The sequence below is a fragment of the Corapipo altera genome, unplaced genomic scaffold (assembly GCF_003945725.1).
Source record: "Corapipo altera isolate COAL_440 unplaced genomic scaffold, ASM394572v1 343, whole genome shotgun sequence".
Taxonomy (NCBI): domain Eukaryota; kingdom Metazoa; phylum Chordata; class Aves; order Passeriformes; family Pipridae; genus Corapipo; species Corapipo altera.
The window spans coordinates 4,397,549-4,414,336 of record NW_020884913.1 but is presented as its reverse complement, the minus strand read 5'-3'; positions in this window follow the sequence as shown (position 1 = coordinate 4,414,336).

The following is a 16,788-nucleotide window of genomic DNA, read 5'->3' as shown; positions in this document are numbered from 1 at the left end:
GCTTTGATTGGGTTCAGGTGGGTCCTCAGTGCCACATGACATGGTGGGGAAAGCAGAAACTGCAACCTGAGAGACGTTGGGTCTGTATTTACCTTTTTAAAAGCTATTGAAAAGTTTCTGTACTGCATATGTCATATTTCTTTTAAAGTTTTTATCTCTTGACGTCCTGGCATGGATTTCTACTGCTCTGCTTTTGAATTGCTTAGTGAGTAAAGAATAAGTGAAAAATGGTTGAAGAACCATTAACAGGACGTTTTCACTGAGGGAGAGGAGAAACAGTGCTATCCAGTGCAGGGTTCTCTTAATGCTCTATTATTACAGATATTTTAAAAACTTCCATTCAGGAAACAGTTCTATTTTAGAAGAAACCTGTCCTAGTGTTTGCAGGGTGTGGATTTCTCTGTGATTGTGTATTTTTTTTACATTTTAAAGATGGTAAGCTAATCTGGGAGTGTGTGATGCAAAGGGAGAACTCTGAACTCAGGTGTAGCACGTCAGAGAAATGAGAGTGCTCTTTGCCTCCGCTGCATTTCATGGCAGGGCCGATTCTTGGTGGTTCTTGTGGAGGCTTTGCTGAGTGTGGGACTCACAGTGGTGCTCTCTGCTTGTCCTACTCGAAGTAGGAAAATGGAAGTAAAAAAAAATCTCGAGGAGGGCACAGGGACAGAGAGGCTGCCTTGGGAGGGCTGCAAAGGCTTGTGCAGTAGAGTAAGTGAGCTCTGATGTTTGTGTGCACAGGTACCTGCCCACACAGGAAGAGGCTGTTGTGTCTTACAATCTCTGAAGGTAAGAAGAGCTTAACAAGAGCTGCACTGCTATTTTACATCCTGCTTTGACCACTGTGAGCCCCTGCTCTGATGTGCCGTTGGCAGTAGGTGAGTCTCTGCATTTTCTCCCACAATATGCACACTTGATTTTTTTTTTTCCTTTGTGAGATGTGTTGGGAGTGCAGTGACTGTTATCCTCCTGAATACTTAATACCAAATTAGATGCTTTTTTTCTGGTCGCTGCTCTGAGCAGCAGCTGTCTCCCTTGGATAATAGCTTACCTTTTTTTTTTTTTTTTTGATAAAGTTGGAAGAAAATGAAACAAACCGGGGAAAAATCAATAATTCTCTCTGTAATGGAAAGGACATGGATCTAGCATAGTTCTTGTCAATACACATACTGAATCATCTTGGATGATCCAACCAAATTGGGTGGATTCCTTCTATTCTTACTCAGAGGTGTAGTTCCAGGTAGTCACGAAGTGTACGCAGAAAACAGATTTAATTTTCCTTAGAAATTTAAAATTTAAATTTAAACTCCCTGTGCTACAGCTCCCCAGAACAGGTGCTGCTGAGTTTAACTGGCTGCAGATGTTTGGATACTTGATCTAAAAGAAGGTTTACTTGTTTTGAAAGAAGTGGTATTAAAAGATGAGGGTCCTGTCTTATACTGATTCCCAAAGAAACTGTTCGGTACTTTTTTTTTTTTTCTTTCTTAAGTTCATGGGTTTATATTTGCAGTTCTTTCCTTCCCTGATATGTAGTCAAGATTCTTTAGGAAGGAGCAGGAGTGGATCTTCCTGAAAGAAAAAACTAACAGAAAGTATTAACCTTCTCTGTCATTCCCTTCCTTTCACAGACAAGGGAACTGAGTTCCCTCAGTGTTTTAATTTGCTTCTTCTGAGGCTGACTAAGATAAACAGAGTTTTCTGGTGGACTAATGCTGTGTCCCCACAGGAGATGTTTGATGTTGGAACCCAATGGGTCAACATGAGTGAACTTAGAAATTCCAAAACCTTTAAAAAGAGACAGTAAAAATAATAAAAATAGCTTGGCAAATACCAGGGAGGAAAAAGATTATTTTAACATACACAGGCATCCAAGAGAGGCTTAATAATTGCATTAGGTGTATTAAGTTATGGTGTTGCTTTTCATTTCTAGAAGAGGTTTCCTGGCTTCTAGGATTAGCCTGGAAAAAATGCACTGCACTGAACCACTTCCATTGACAAGTAGATGGCTCAGATAGGCTGCTATAAATACTCTTAAAATTTTTTTCCTTTGAGCAGTGAATTTCTCTTGTCTTAAAAAAATAATATGAAGGATCTTTAGCTCAAGTGAAACATAGTTCTGGAATCTCCAGCACTGCTGCTCTCATTCATCTAACTGAAGACCATTCCCTGCAATCTCTTTCTTCCTTTTCCAGCTTATTTTATTTAAAGTTTATTTCAAAACCTGTTGAAGTGTCAACTTGTGTAACAAATCCTAGAGGCACATCACTTTGACAGAATCTGGTGCCTACACGATGATGTGGAATGAGGACATTTTCTTTGTTCTTAGTTTCTTTAAAACTGAGGCAATAAAACTCCAATAAGCCTGAGATTAACAAGAGATCTTGGAAGAGAAATGTGAAATCCTTCTCTTTCCCTCATTCTTTAGTTTTCCTCCTCCATGCTGAGGCTGAGCTAATCAAGAATATGAATCAACAAGACCAGTATGATGAGTGTCCACTAAATCATTAAGGATAAAAGGATAATATGGTGGGGTTTTTGTTTTTTTTTAATCCCTTTCCTCTGTGGGTTTACTTCTGGTTTAATAGTACAAATTTTAAGGACAGCTGTTTGTGAGAACTGAAGGTGCCTTTTTTTCCTTATTATTTTTTGGCCTTTTTTTTTTTTCCCTTTTAGACTGCCACCTTAAAATTACTCTTAGAGACTTCTGATCTCTGCAATACACACTACAGTGCCTTGTGACACTGCTTTCTGTTGTAATGTTGTAAGTCATTTAACACATGATAGTCCTTCCAGCAAGCTGGTGCAAAGACTTCTTTAGCTTACAGTGTTTGGGAACTGGAGGTCTTGACTCTAAATGCAGGGATGATTCCAGTATGCAGAAAGCAATTACCAGCCTTGGAACCTGTCCAGAACAGCCAGGCTAGCAGTGCTCCTCTTCCCAGTACTACCCTGGAAATACAAATAACCCAAAGCTCCCTGTTAATATAATTGGTGTGAGACACATTCCAATAGGCAGTCATGGTCATATACTTAGTTTTCTCAGTTTTTTATTTGAATATATATGAATACATTTAGCATCAGACAGAGCAGGCTGAGCAGTGGATTTGCAGACAGACATGCAGTGTGGAGACTTACAGAATGCTTGCCTTGGTAAAACTGTAGCAGGTAAATGATGAGTGCTGTAGTCTATAATCTGCACTATTATCATAATTGCTATCTGCATTATCTTTGGAATGGCAATGAAAATATTTTATATAACAGAATTAAGTACCAGTGTTTGTTGTACTATATTTAATACTTTGATACCTTTTAAGTGCGTGGTGCTGTAAAAAATAACTCAAGTGGAATTGAGATCAGTGATTGCCTGTAAAATGTCTGAGATGAAATGTCTGAGGAGTGAGTGTAACTGAGGCTTCTAGAACACTTTGTGAATGTAAGACCTTGAGATTGAACACAAGGTCATTAAAGAATGCTGCTAATTGAATAGTAGGATTATTACTACTGTCTTTTGCAAAACTGTTTTAAACTAAGACTCTCTTCTGCTCTCTGGGTGTTTAGTGTGATGAGGTGATTTATGGCCAATTAGCTCCTAGAGCTCTCTCTGCCATCCTGCTCTAAACCATCTCCCTGTTTGTGTGCTGGTGTGGTTTTCTGCTCTGTTGCACTCAGCAGCAGTCTAAGGAGGTGTCTTTCATCTTTCTGCTCATGAAGACCTCTGTGCCTTCAGCTTCTCAACAGGCACTTGGTGTTCACAGATTTTGGGCTCCCAAAACATTGTGTGAGAAGCAGCTACCCATGTGGGATTTGCAGCTGCTGACAAGCAGAACCTGCTGCATTTATCTGCACATTTTTAGAAAGCTTCTCTTGCTCTTGTTTTTGCTCTTTCTAATATCTAACCCAAATGCTGATGCATTAAAGGGATTGATAACACCTCAAAACATATACCTAGGATTGTGGCCCTTCAGTAGGGACAGACTTAGCCTCTTCTACTGGTGTGTTTTCCCTGGAGTTTTCACCAGGTGTGCTTACAGCACAGGGATTTGTGATGTGTGGGGAAGATTGAGGCAGGATAAAAATGGCAGTAAAGGATCATGGAAGCTTGAAGTTTTGTAGCTGATCTGGAATACCTGGGGGTGAGTTCTGACTTCTGCCTTTGCTAGCAAGGTTCTCATGTTCATTTTTTATCAACTGCAAAAATAATGGAGAGGTTAAGCCTTTAATCAGCCACTGTTATTACATCAAGTTCTGATGTTCTGTGCTTTCTCTGATACCACAAATGTCGCTGTCATGGGTTTTATTCATTTGATGCTGTTCAGATTAATACATTTGAAACTGATCAGATAGAGGATACGGGAGAGAAATGTCTTACCCTCCATGTAACTATTCAATAAAGATAAACAAAAGTAAGATAAACTCATGAAAATAGCTGATGGTGTTGAGATATTGAAGAAGAGCAGCCCCAACTCGCTTTTGTTCACAGCTGCTCTTCCACTGCAATCCCAGCAGTAAAAGCCAGAGTAGAGAGTTTCTTGTGGAATATTAAACACATCTTTTACCCTAAATTCAGACAGGAAAATGTCCAGGCACATGAGGAATCTGTTTACATTTTATGGATTAACCAGATATGCTTTCATGGCTCTCAGGGCAAACTACACTCACATATTAAGGTCATGAAGCAACCAAGAAGAATGTCATACCTGGTTATCTCACCTGGGTCACCTACAGGCCCAGCTATCCCAAACCCAGTGAAAGTGTGAAAGGCTCTCTGGTTAGAGCAGTTGAAGGGTGAAGGAAGGGGAGATGTTGGTCTAAACACATACCCTGGAGCTGAGTGCTTCTTGTTCGGTCTCTGGTTACTGAATGAGAAAGTGGGACAAGCCCTGGGGGCTAAAAGTTATGAACAGCAGAAAAATGCCATCCTACTCTTATGGTCCAAGTCATCCCTTTTCTTCCATGTGCTGTGACCACTTAGGAGGTGCTTGGAGCCCATTGCTTGGAGCTCTTAGGGCAGAGAGGTTTGTCTGTCTTGCTGCAGTCACGGTCTGTTCCGCCAGTAATCACTGGCGTGTGCTTGTGATAAAGCTCTCTGTAAGCAAACAAAAAGCTTGTTATGCTTTGATTCACAGGATATTAAATCTTCTGTGGAGGCAAAGAAACAATTTGCTGTGTGGCACAGAGTGACCTGTCCAACTGTAGTCAGTGACCTTTATCCAAATGAAAAACCGTCTGACAAACATCTGCCTTTAAATGAGAAAGATTTCCTGCAAACGGATCCTGAATGTTTAAGTCTTGGGGACTGTGATGCATTTTGATTAAATAAGAACAGTTCCTGTGCAGTTTTGGGAACATTTCATTATCATATGATAGGTCACAGTAGAAAGTGATAATTGTTCCCTGACTTTGGTCACTTTTGGGTTTCCTTCCCGGTTGTTAGAGCAGGGATGTGGTGCACATTTGAGTCTCTGAGGACTTACCTGGTTATTTACTAAAGGTAACAGATGTATAAATGTTATGTAACAATTGGATATATGAACACGTATAAACTTATATTAAGGCTGGACCCAAAGCTTGGATTTCTAGTTGAGCTTTGATAGGCACTGGTTGTTGGCATGAACTAATTTGGAAATGCATGTGTGTGTGTTTGGGTTTTTGTCTGGATAAGTGTGTGTTACACTAAAGACACTGGGCTGTGCCTGTGTGATTCAGGCACAAGGCAGATATTCCATAAATCTGCTCATTGCCCTGCATGGAAAGCTTGTAATTCTACATATTTCCCTATATTATAAATTGAAAAGCAGGGTAAATACCTGATTTAACAAACAAAACTTCAGAACTTCATGATGTTTCCTTAAAATTCATGAAGTGGTGATAAAAATCTACCAGTGAATCGTAGCAATTTAAAGTAATATGGAAGTATATGAACTTGTGGATCTGGATGATTTAAATTATTCAAACGCTCATTTAGGGGTTTAATACTTCATCTGTAGTTTGTTAGGCTGTAGTTACATGTAAACCTTTTTGTTGGGATAAACTGTAGCTGCCTTTTTTTTTCCTTGCCGGAGGTGTTCATCCCTCCCTTTCATGGTGGGGCCATATGGATAATGTGGGTGGCTGTGAGCAGCACTGATGCTGAACATCCAACTGTGGTCTCATTCTCTTTGGATCACCATTTTACAGAGTCATGATTAAATGGGTGATTTAATTCCCATGCTTTGCCTTTTTTAAAAAAAAAAAGTGATCCCTGCAAACATAGCAGGATGCACTTGGAATGCTTCACACGCTTTTTGTTTAGTGTGCCTTTTTCCTAAGGCTTCTTAAGCAAGATGAATTGTTGAATATATTTGCATGCAGTTATGCTTCAAATTATGTATTCACAGATTTCTGTTGTCTGCACACAACTACTTGGGCGTAGATGCTCATTTTTAATAAGAAAGTGGCAAGATTCCAATACATTGTTTTGTGCATTTTTTTTTGTTTTTTAGAAAAGTGTCATTCTCCCCAAGGATTTACAAACTAAGATGAGGCAGATTGAGGGCAAGCATGTGGTTACAAACAGCTTCTGAATAATTTCATTTAAGATGCTCAGTGATGACTTTGAAAACTTTGCAGGTAATACACAAACTTTTTGAGTAAAACAAAATCCATCAGCTCAACAATTCCCTGTGTGTGCATCTTCATTTTGTTTTGTTTCTTTCCCATTTCTATTGTGTCTGTTGCAAGGAAAGTCTAAAATGATTCTGATGTTCCATTCAGGCAGAAAACTTTGACAAAGTCCAATATATTTCAGTTCTCAAACTTTGTTTGTTTTCTCAATTAAATCTCATCTCAGCTCCTGTGCAGTGATCTCTCTTGAGTTTGTGAGAGGAGGGTGGCATTTGGAAAGAAGATCTGAGGACATGAGATGAGCACAATAATGTCACTTGTTTTCCCACCTAACTCCGAAAGACACTTTGGCGAAAGTGTCTTAAGCCACAGTGGCTTAAGGCTCCCAGTTTAAACACCTTTTCTGCCTGATTTGAAGTAGGGATTTGGATCTTGCTCTTTTGAATTCATAAACAAAATATCTATGTGCCTCCAGTGGAGCTGTTCCACCTTGGATAATCCAGTTAAAACCTTCAACTACGGAGTGAGATGCTGGCTCAGAAGAATGTGCAATGTTGATCTTGGCCATTACAGGTAGATCTTGCTGATCTACCTTCTGAGACTAGAACATTGCAGATCTTCTGTGGAAGAACTGGCTTAAACTTTGTCTTGCAGTCTTTGTCCAGTGGTAATCAGGGACCCTTGACACTGTTACAGCAACGACCACGTGACTGTTCAGTAAGACTACCCCAATTTTTGAGGTTTGAAGATGCAATAGATTCTTTGTCCTCTCTGCTCTAGAAAAAACACAGTTCCCTGGATCTCATTTTATACTGCAGAGTGTCACCTTTGGTGCTGGGTTGATGGTTGAATAGATGATCTTGAAGATCCCTTCCAACCTTGACAATTCTGTGATTCTGTTCCTAAACTGGCAAATCTTTGGCTAAAGCCTTCCTGCAAAGCCAGGTGGCTCTTACAGCCAGTTCCACTGGTACCAACTGTAGCTCTCACTGTTAATGTCCCACAGTTCTTTAGGGCAGTATGTAGGCTGGTGAGATATTCTGCTTTTTAGTGTTGACTTCCCAGTCCTAAAGCAGGTAACGCTTTTCAGCTCAGTTCCTCTCCTGGAGGTGGTAGTGGAGTTAAAGCACTATTCATAATTCATCTCATGGCTTCAAAGAACCAGACATGATCACAGCAGAATCAAAAAATGAATGCTAAAACAGAGGCAAAAGGGTGAAATATATTACATCGATGACATTATGGCAACATAATGAAGAAACTGAAAGGTGCAAAATGAGATCTTATATTTTCCTTAAGTTTAGTAAACCCATTCTTTTCAGCTTTATGGATGTGATGAACATCAATAAGATTGATTAAAAAAGGCTGTAGAATGTTAAAATTATACCATGTTGCTCACAGCTTCAGTATTATTCATGCTTACAATGGGCCATTACCGACACACTGTTCTTTACTGAGGAAAATAATAAATTAATTACTTTCTTCTGTCTGTTTTTACCTTGCCTAAAGCTTGTCAACAGCCTCTCTGTAAAGACTGCTGCAATTGCCATTTGCATAGTAAAATCTGCTTCTTCAGCTCTGCAGAGGCTTTGCCATAAGCCTTTTTTCCTCTGAACAATGGGCTCTGCTTACTCACAGTGTACAACCTGTTGCTGTTTGGTGGCACACAGGGGAAAGGGAATGACAGGGTGTGCAAGGGACTCAGAGGTGACAGTGGCTTTGGAGTGACAAGGACAGTGGAAGTAATTGTGTTTCAGCTGAAGTTGCCAGAAGCCAATTAATTATCAGTATAACCAAACCTGAACCTGTGGCTGCCGTGGGTCACTTGGCACTTTGGTGTTTTGGAGGATGTGTGATTGTTTAAGCCTCAAACTCCTATTTCCAAGCTGCAAAGAGCTTCCACGGAGCCTGATTTCCCCTCGACTCGACTGCATACCACAGAGAGGAAATCTGATTTACCTCAACCACGTTTGTTCATCCAGAAGACAAGGGGAAAGACTGGGGATGGGGTGAGGTTGATTTGAAGTGAAGCTGAGGAGGAATGGTCAGGCTGTGTTTGTGTCTGTTTAACTTCTGGGAGGTGAATGTTCACATGGGGGAAATGGAAGGGGATTAAAAAAGAAATTTAATCTTTCATCAGCTTCTCTGTGGAGCTGACAATGTTTGGGTAATTAAACTGTTTACCTACATTTTGTGTGCCTGCTGTTACAGCTGGTTGCTGTCACCCTCATTTTTCCCTACAGTATAATTTACTGCATTAGCAAGTGGCTGAGCCTTCACCAGCCTGCAAACACATCACCCTTGGAGGGAAGACAGAGGGGTTTGCACTCAGGGTACAGGTGCTTTAGGGATCCATTGAAGGGGAAGGATCATTTTGATTCATATATGTATTTTTTAATTATTTTTTTCTGAATTGTGCCTTTCCTATGAAGGAACACTTGGGCAATTGCATTTCAGTGGGGAAGCCAGCCAAGATATTTTTCAGAAATCTGCTTGTGCTACTCAGAGTCTCTTACTAGTAGAGATAGTTTATAAACTACAAGAAGACCATATGTGGTATTTTCGTCGTGCAAAGACTGCACGATTTCCTAAGGCTAAACTTTGGGAATATCCTTCCTGGATAGGAGGCTGTGTGTGCTCCTTGCAGTGCTGTTTTTGTTCCTCTGAGAGGAATTCTGGCCAGAGCCCAGCTGGCAGGAGCAGGTGCAGAAGCAACCAGGCAGGACTCTACCCTGTTCCTGACACTTTCCTTGAATATTTCCTTAATATTTTTCATTTCATACCACCTGCTCTTTCTTCAGTTGTCTTTCACTTGGCCTCTTCTGTTGATAGGTTGTTGTTTTGTTTAGTTTTTTTTTTTCCTTTTCCCATTCCTTTACTCAACCTTTACTAATTCCTCCCTGAACCTGAGAAAAAGAACCATTTATTTAAAGAGGTATTTATTTGATTCAGTTCATGTATTGTATTTTTCCTTCTTTGCAGTACATTTTCAAGGCAGGAATACCTCACTACCCTGCATGCACAGGACAGTGGTATCTAAATGTGACTCTAAGAAGTTTTATTTATGGTGTTTATTTTCTGTCATTGACTTCATCCCAAATACATGAAGTAGTTTGACTTGAAAAATCAATAGAAAAATTAACCCTTATTGCTGTAAAAACTCAGACATAAATTTTAAAATCTGACCTTTTCAAAGGAGTCCTCTGCTTTCTGGTGAAGAAAAACCCCTTTGAAAATAACAGTCTGAGAGATGAACCCTGTTTCTCCTTTCTTTTTTCTCCAGTAGAAACAGAAGCACTCTCTTAGCGTGGGCTTTGAAATTTTGGCTTTTCTGTTTGGTGTTTTAATGGCTTTCACAGAAGTTATACATAGAAGCAGATATTAAACCCACCCTGCCATCTTTACTTGCTCTCATCTGCTCCTGATGCTTTATGGGAAATAGCACCAAAAATTGCCAGTGAAATTAAACTTTCAGGAAGAGGCACAAAGAAATGAGATTTCTTCTGAGCACTGAAACCAGACTTGTGAATATCTGTGGCATTTTTATGAATGAAAGAGCATGTAGAAAGCTATCAAGGCAGGGTGCTGCAAGATGGACATAAGAAACATCTTAAAGAGCTGTGAATGTTTGCTGTTTGGCAAATTCCTGGAATAATCCCAGAGGAACAGTGATGAGACTGTACCAGCCTCTGCTCCAGGCTGAGGAGAGAGAGGGAAAGAGGCACAGAGCACAGAAGAGTTTATGCAAAACATAAAGCCAGACCAAAAGAACCTGTTGAACTCCCAGTGGATGCCCTGGGCAAAGGCAAGCCCGAGACACCCAAATCCCTTTTTATCTCGGTGTGATGAGGTTCTTGCTAGGAGGCTTTTCAGGGATCTCCTGTAGGATCTCCTGTAGGCTCTGGATGCAGAGTTGCTGATTTGATATGACCCTTGAGAAATGCCAGTCCGGCAGCCCGTAGGAGCCCCAGAATGCCTGACGTGGGAGCAAGGAATTGCTGGTTCTGGCTGCAAAAAATAGTATAGATTTTTTTTTTCTCTTTGACGTAAACTTTATATTACATAAACAGAGAAATTTGAGTTCTTTTCTATTAAAAACTCACATTTTTTTTTTCATGCAGAGGCAGACTTGAGTTCAGTGCTTGTTTACCAAACTCAAAGTATTTTTTGGTCTGTTTCTATGTAACTGTTTGTGCAGTTCTATAATATTTTTCCCTACTGAAAGTCTTACTGAAAACAGTTCGATTATTCATTTCAGCACACTTTGCAAAGCAAGAAACAAAAATAAAAGAAAACTTTAATGGAGTAAACTGTAAATTTTTAAAAAACTAATTATACTTTAAAATTGTTCTTGAGGAAACAAAAGCAGAACCCACCAAACATGAGAACAGTGCCTGCAATTTGAAATTGAAGCTATTCTTATTGTTAAATTAAAAAAATCATACTGACTGGTAGAAGTTTTGAGAAAAGCTGTCATTGCAGCCAGATCAAGTTTTAAGATATCTGTGATTCAACATGGGCTGGTTTTATTCCTCATATTTTTAGTGGGAGAAGTCAATGGTATGTGTAGTTCTTAAACAACACCATGTAGTAGCATTTACAGAAGATACTAATTAGGGCAAAATGGTTCTGGTAGAGCTCAGGCAGGCTTGTGAAAGGGAATAATTCTGGGGAAACCAAACTCTTTATGAATACTTATTTAGATTTATTGCATCTACAAAACACAATAGCACTCTGAAAAACACCATACCTATAAAACCAAATGAGCAAACAAAAACTGTATAGAAGGGTACTTAAGGATGCTGTAGACCACTTTCCAACTCACTTGCAAGAGAGGAAAGATAAGCAAAGAATTATATGGATTTTTGTGTCATGGTGGTGCTGACAATCATTTGTTTCAGTCTCAGGGAAGTCTTTTGTTCCTTCTCAGGCACAGTAACAATACTCAGGTTTCTGCAACCTACCTTCAGAACAGCAACCCTGTTGCAGCAGGTTTGGGTTTTTTTGTACTTTATGGAAGTTATTTAGCTTTTACATTGATGAGGACATTGATGGGGGGCTGTTCGGCAGCTAATCTGTGCAAAAGCCCCAAAGTTCAATTATTTCACCTCCCTTTTAGCAGAGATGATCAGAGATGATCCCCATCAGTTGATGGGAAACACGTGGAGCAGGGTGTGCACCAGACTGGGGAGGAAATGAATGAGTTCAGACAGAAGCACAGGAAAAATTTCCCTTTCTTCCTTCAGCCTGGGCAGAGAGTAGGGCAGAAGGAGTTGGAAATTATCCTGTTGGTAACCTCTGTGTGTTGGGAAGTCCAGTCACTGACATGGCTCTGGAACCACTGGGTCTGACCCCTTATGTCCTTGTAAACCTGGAACCTTCAGTGCTGGGATCAAAAAGGAAAGGAGAACCCTGGCTTTTGAGTCTGGTTTCTACACAATGCTGGTATCACAGGGGAATTCAATCACCTACTCTGAGCCCTGTTTCCAGTTGTCACACACTGACAGAGCTGTAAGCACAGGCTGTGTTCCATATTCATGTCAGGGGAAAGTCTGAGCTACTGACACTCCACAGCTATTCCCATTCCCATCTGCTCAGGGGTTTTAAGGACCAAGGGGACCACTATGATCATCTTGTCTGACCTCCTGCCTAACACAGGCCTCAGCTTTCACACAACCATTTTTGGAACCAGCCTAGAACTTCCAGCACAACTAGAGCATAAAAAGTACCACACAAATTTCACAGCTTCTGCAGGAGCTACTGCCAGATTTTAGCTCCAGTATCTTACAGATGAAGGATAAACCTCTTATTTTTCGAGGCACTTCTCACCTAAAAGTTTCAAAAACAAACTACATGTGCTATGCTATACAGTTATTTCTAGAAAAAACAATCCAACCCCCCAAAAAGCTCCCTAATGCAATCAAAGTTTTTTTTCTTTGTTCTTAAATGGCAGCTCCATCTAGGTAGTTGATTCTTTTAGTTCTGGTGACACCCAAGCCTGGTTTATTTCTCTGTGTGATGGACTACTCTGCAAACTGTGTTTGACAAATATTACAGACTCTTGGCCTTTCTGGTTTTCAGCAGTCTTACTTTCTCAATACTGTGTTTTGGTTTTCCTTCTGTTTTGTTTTAGATTGCACTTTGATTCTGCACATCTGATGTGGTTGTATGTGTTTTGTAGGTGGTAGCTGTTTGTGTTAGAAAAACACTAATTTTATCTGACTGCTTTGGAATTGTACAGCTCAACCACTTACTAGTTATTTCTAATAACAGCCAATTAATTTTTTTTTAATAACAATTTTATATAGACATTAACAACTCCTTTCTGTAATGGCTTTACAGTTTAAATTGCATGTAACTTATTCTTACTTTATTATGAAAAATATTACCTTCTTTCCCTTACTCAAACTGTATTTTATATTTCAACCTCAACTTTCTTTTATTAAATACTGGAGTCTTTCAGATGTTTTATACACTGACCTTCCAAATAAATGAGTCCTCTGCAGATCCAGTGTTCCCTTTGCCGTTCAAATGAGTTACCATGTTTTATACATACTTAGAAGAATTCTGTTTAATTTCTTTGTATAAATTGTGATCCATGAATATTTCACCATAGACAAGTGTATCTTTAAATGGGAAATACAGGCTGGAGCGAGAATGAATAATAAAAAGAAAAATATTTCTTTTCTCAGAGCAGAAATGTAAAGTTCAAACCCTGGAATGGTTTGTGAACTGAATATAAAAAGGTAGGGACTGGCTTAATCAAGGCATTTCATTGAGATATTGTCCTTTTACATTTAGAACAAAAATTAAAACTGTTCTGTAATTCTGAAGTCTGTGTGAAGAAATTGGTTATAAAATGTCAAAACATGGCTTTACAGCAACTTAATGGTTTTCTGTTCTGGATGTTTTTTTCTGCCAGAACAGAAAATTTGTCTGAACAACAAGAAAATGAAAAAAAACAAATGGCATAACTGTTTCCGCAGAGTGATTAGCAAATCAATATTTATTAAGAATGATTAAAAAATTAATGAGCAGCTCTAGTTGAGATGCTTTAGAAAATGACTCAGACAAGACACTTGAGCATTAACTGGGAACACACTGTCTGGTCTCTCTGGCAATCCAGAAAGAACTGCCTGTGTACCTTAATCTTGGATATTTTTGTTCTGTTTTGATATTGTCTGCTACGATGCATGTGTAGTCCTTTCTCTAACCAAATAATTTATGTAGTCAGTCACTTAAATACTGTAAAATACCAGATGATATCTTTACAGAGTCAATGTAATATTGCATGGGGGAATTGTTTCAGCCAGGAAGAATTTCTCTTGAAGACTGAGCGTTGCTAGAGGAGTTTCTGATGCCTTTTTTTTTTCCCCTGCATCAGTATATGGTGCTCAATTTAGCATAGGAATCAGCTCATCAAATTGCTTAGTAAGGCAGGGGTTTATGTGCATTCTTTCCTTCCTTCAACCTCTTGTAGAGAAGCAGAAAGGAATTTCTGGGTTTCCCAGGGGTGTTGCAGCTGATGCCAAAGCAACAAGCCTTGTTATTAGGGCTAATGCTCATTGTGTTCTCTCTGTGTCTCTCACACACACAGAGGAATCACAACAATCTGAAATGAAATGTTTAGAACCTCTAGTCTCTGGTATGCAATTATTGATTTTTACACTGCATTCCTACCGTGCATTTCAGTCATGCTTCAGTATTTCCCTGACTCGGAGGTAAATGTGTGTCTGAAAAGCTGAGAGCTACAAATTTTATGTTAATTGACAATATAACATCTGAATTTAGAAATACCTGGCATGAATAAAATGTAAAACAGGATGATTATGTGTGATTAAATAGTTGACTTTTATATTGTATATTAGTCATGCCATCATCCAATTAAAAGGATAATGGAAACAATAGTGATTTTTTAATTTTTAAACCAGTGTGGGCTGCATTAAGGGGATTATAGAGCTTTATGAAGTAGTTTGCATAATATAATGCTCAAGAATAGAATCTGAGTCAAAGCTGAGCTGCACATGGTAAATTAGGCAACTTTTAATTTCTCCTTGACGTAACTCAGGTCTATAAATTTTGCCCGTGAAACTTAATGGAAGTGTCTCCAAGTTCTGAAGAGGTTTGTGGAACAAGGTTGTAAAATCTTTGCTCTTTTTCACAAATTCTTTTCAGACCTGACTTTGGCATTGGCAGGTGAGTACTGAGGTCAGGATGGCTGTCTCTGGGTTATGTGCTCCACTAGACCAGACTTCACTCTTTCTTCAGCCGAATCTGATTTAAATACTTGTGAATACTCTGTGCCAGCAGCTGCCACTGAAGTCTGCTTGGTGCAGTCTGCTTATCACCATTAGGGAGCCTTGTTCACCTAATTAACCTAATGATCCTCTTCCTTTCATCTGATTGACTGCAACATGGATAAAACCACACTATTGTGTTCTCTTATAGCACTGACACAGGTCAAAGGTGTTGAATGAGCCTTGTTGGATGTTTGAAGCACTGTGGGAAAGGTGTTCTGTTTTCCCCTGCCCTCATTCCAAACTGGCAATGGTTGATTGAGCATCTTCAGTTTAGTTCTGTTCTTCCCAAAGAGCAGAGTGTTTCGCATGTTTGGTTGTTCTTGCACTGGAGCTGACATTTTTATAGGAAGGCTTTTTGGACCCGCTTGTATGAAAGTCTCAGGCCTCGCGTTAATCTTGTCAAAGGCAAAATGTTTTATGTATTACATAAAATAACTTCACATCTGTTGTTTTTAATGATGTTTGCAGATTCAGAACTTCTTTAAAAATAGTTTTATAATCCAACATTTATATGCACCTTACCGTCCTGTAATTTGTTATAAGTTTGTTTGAATTGACTGACAGTTTTATTGTGAAATTCCCTGATCTTCATATTGTGTCACAGGGATCAAGAGTGAAACCAAATGGCAAGAAATGGATTTATACTGGTATGTTAATTACCTAAACTAAAGGATCCTGGTGCTCAGTTATAGCACAAGAGAGAAACAAGCCTCTTCTTTTTTTAGCAAGAAACCCCTTAATGCAATAAGAGATTTATAGCTTAGCTGCTCTAAATTCCTCACTCAGAGTTTCAGTGGTTTAATGCAAAGATAGTCACTCTGGGGATACCTGGCTGTAGGAATGTCTGAATTAGTGCTCTTGGAAGGGGATGATTTAAATGGTTTCCTGAAATTGCAAGGGAGACATTTGCAAAGCAGTCCCAATGATATGTAAAAGTAATTGAAACGTGAAGATATTCTTCCTGATTTCCTATTGCATTTGACAATCTCTTTCCTCCTTCATTATAATGTGTGAATATAAGGCAGAAAAGAAGAGATTGGGATACCAGTCTGTGTGAATTTTGTCTGGGGCTGAGACTGCACATACAATGTGAAATGCTGGTACTATAAGAAGATAAAACCTGTCTGATCTAATCAATGCAAACAGATATTAAAATAGACTAATACTGTTTTCCCAGGAAGCTCTGTTGGATGACAGGGAGTGTTTTACAGACCCCTGGCTTGCAGGGCAGCAGAACCACCTTCCCTGAGCTTCCCTGGACTCTCCAGGAGTTGGTGGCTGTAACTTGGAGGTGGCAAAGCACAGGGACACAGGGATGAATGTTCAGTGTGGTTTGTCCATAGCTGGGACTGAAAACTTTTAGATGACCACAATATTTTAAAGCATATAAGCGAATGATTCAGTGTTACAGGGAAGAATTTTAACATGCCTGAGTGTGACCTATTATGGCTGTGGAAAGCAGGGGAGGGATTAATTGCATTTGAAAAATAAAGCATTGCCTGAACATGGGAAGAGCCATGATACAGCAGGAAATTTGCAGAACTATGCTCAAAGAACTCCAGTCATCCTTCCTGATGTTGTTGAAAGGGGCTGTTTCTGAGCCTTTTATTTATTTTGTCTCCCTCAGCAGACCTGGGACTTGTTTGTATTTCAGGACTTATCTTCTACTTTATTATTTTTGTGTTTTGTAATAAAATGTGGCTTTAGAGACTGGGAGCTTTTCCCTGTCTTTTGGTCTGTCTGTTTAAAAGGAAAGAAGGACGGGAAGAACCGTCCACTCCAAAGCTTTATGTGAATTATACCATCAGCCAGCCCTGGAGAGGGACCTTTTTGATGCTGCAGTGGAAAGGAACCAGATAAGTGAACTGGTATCCCAATATCATTATTT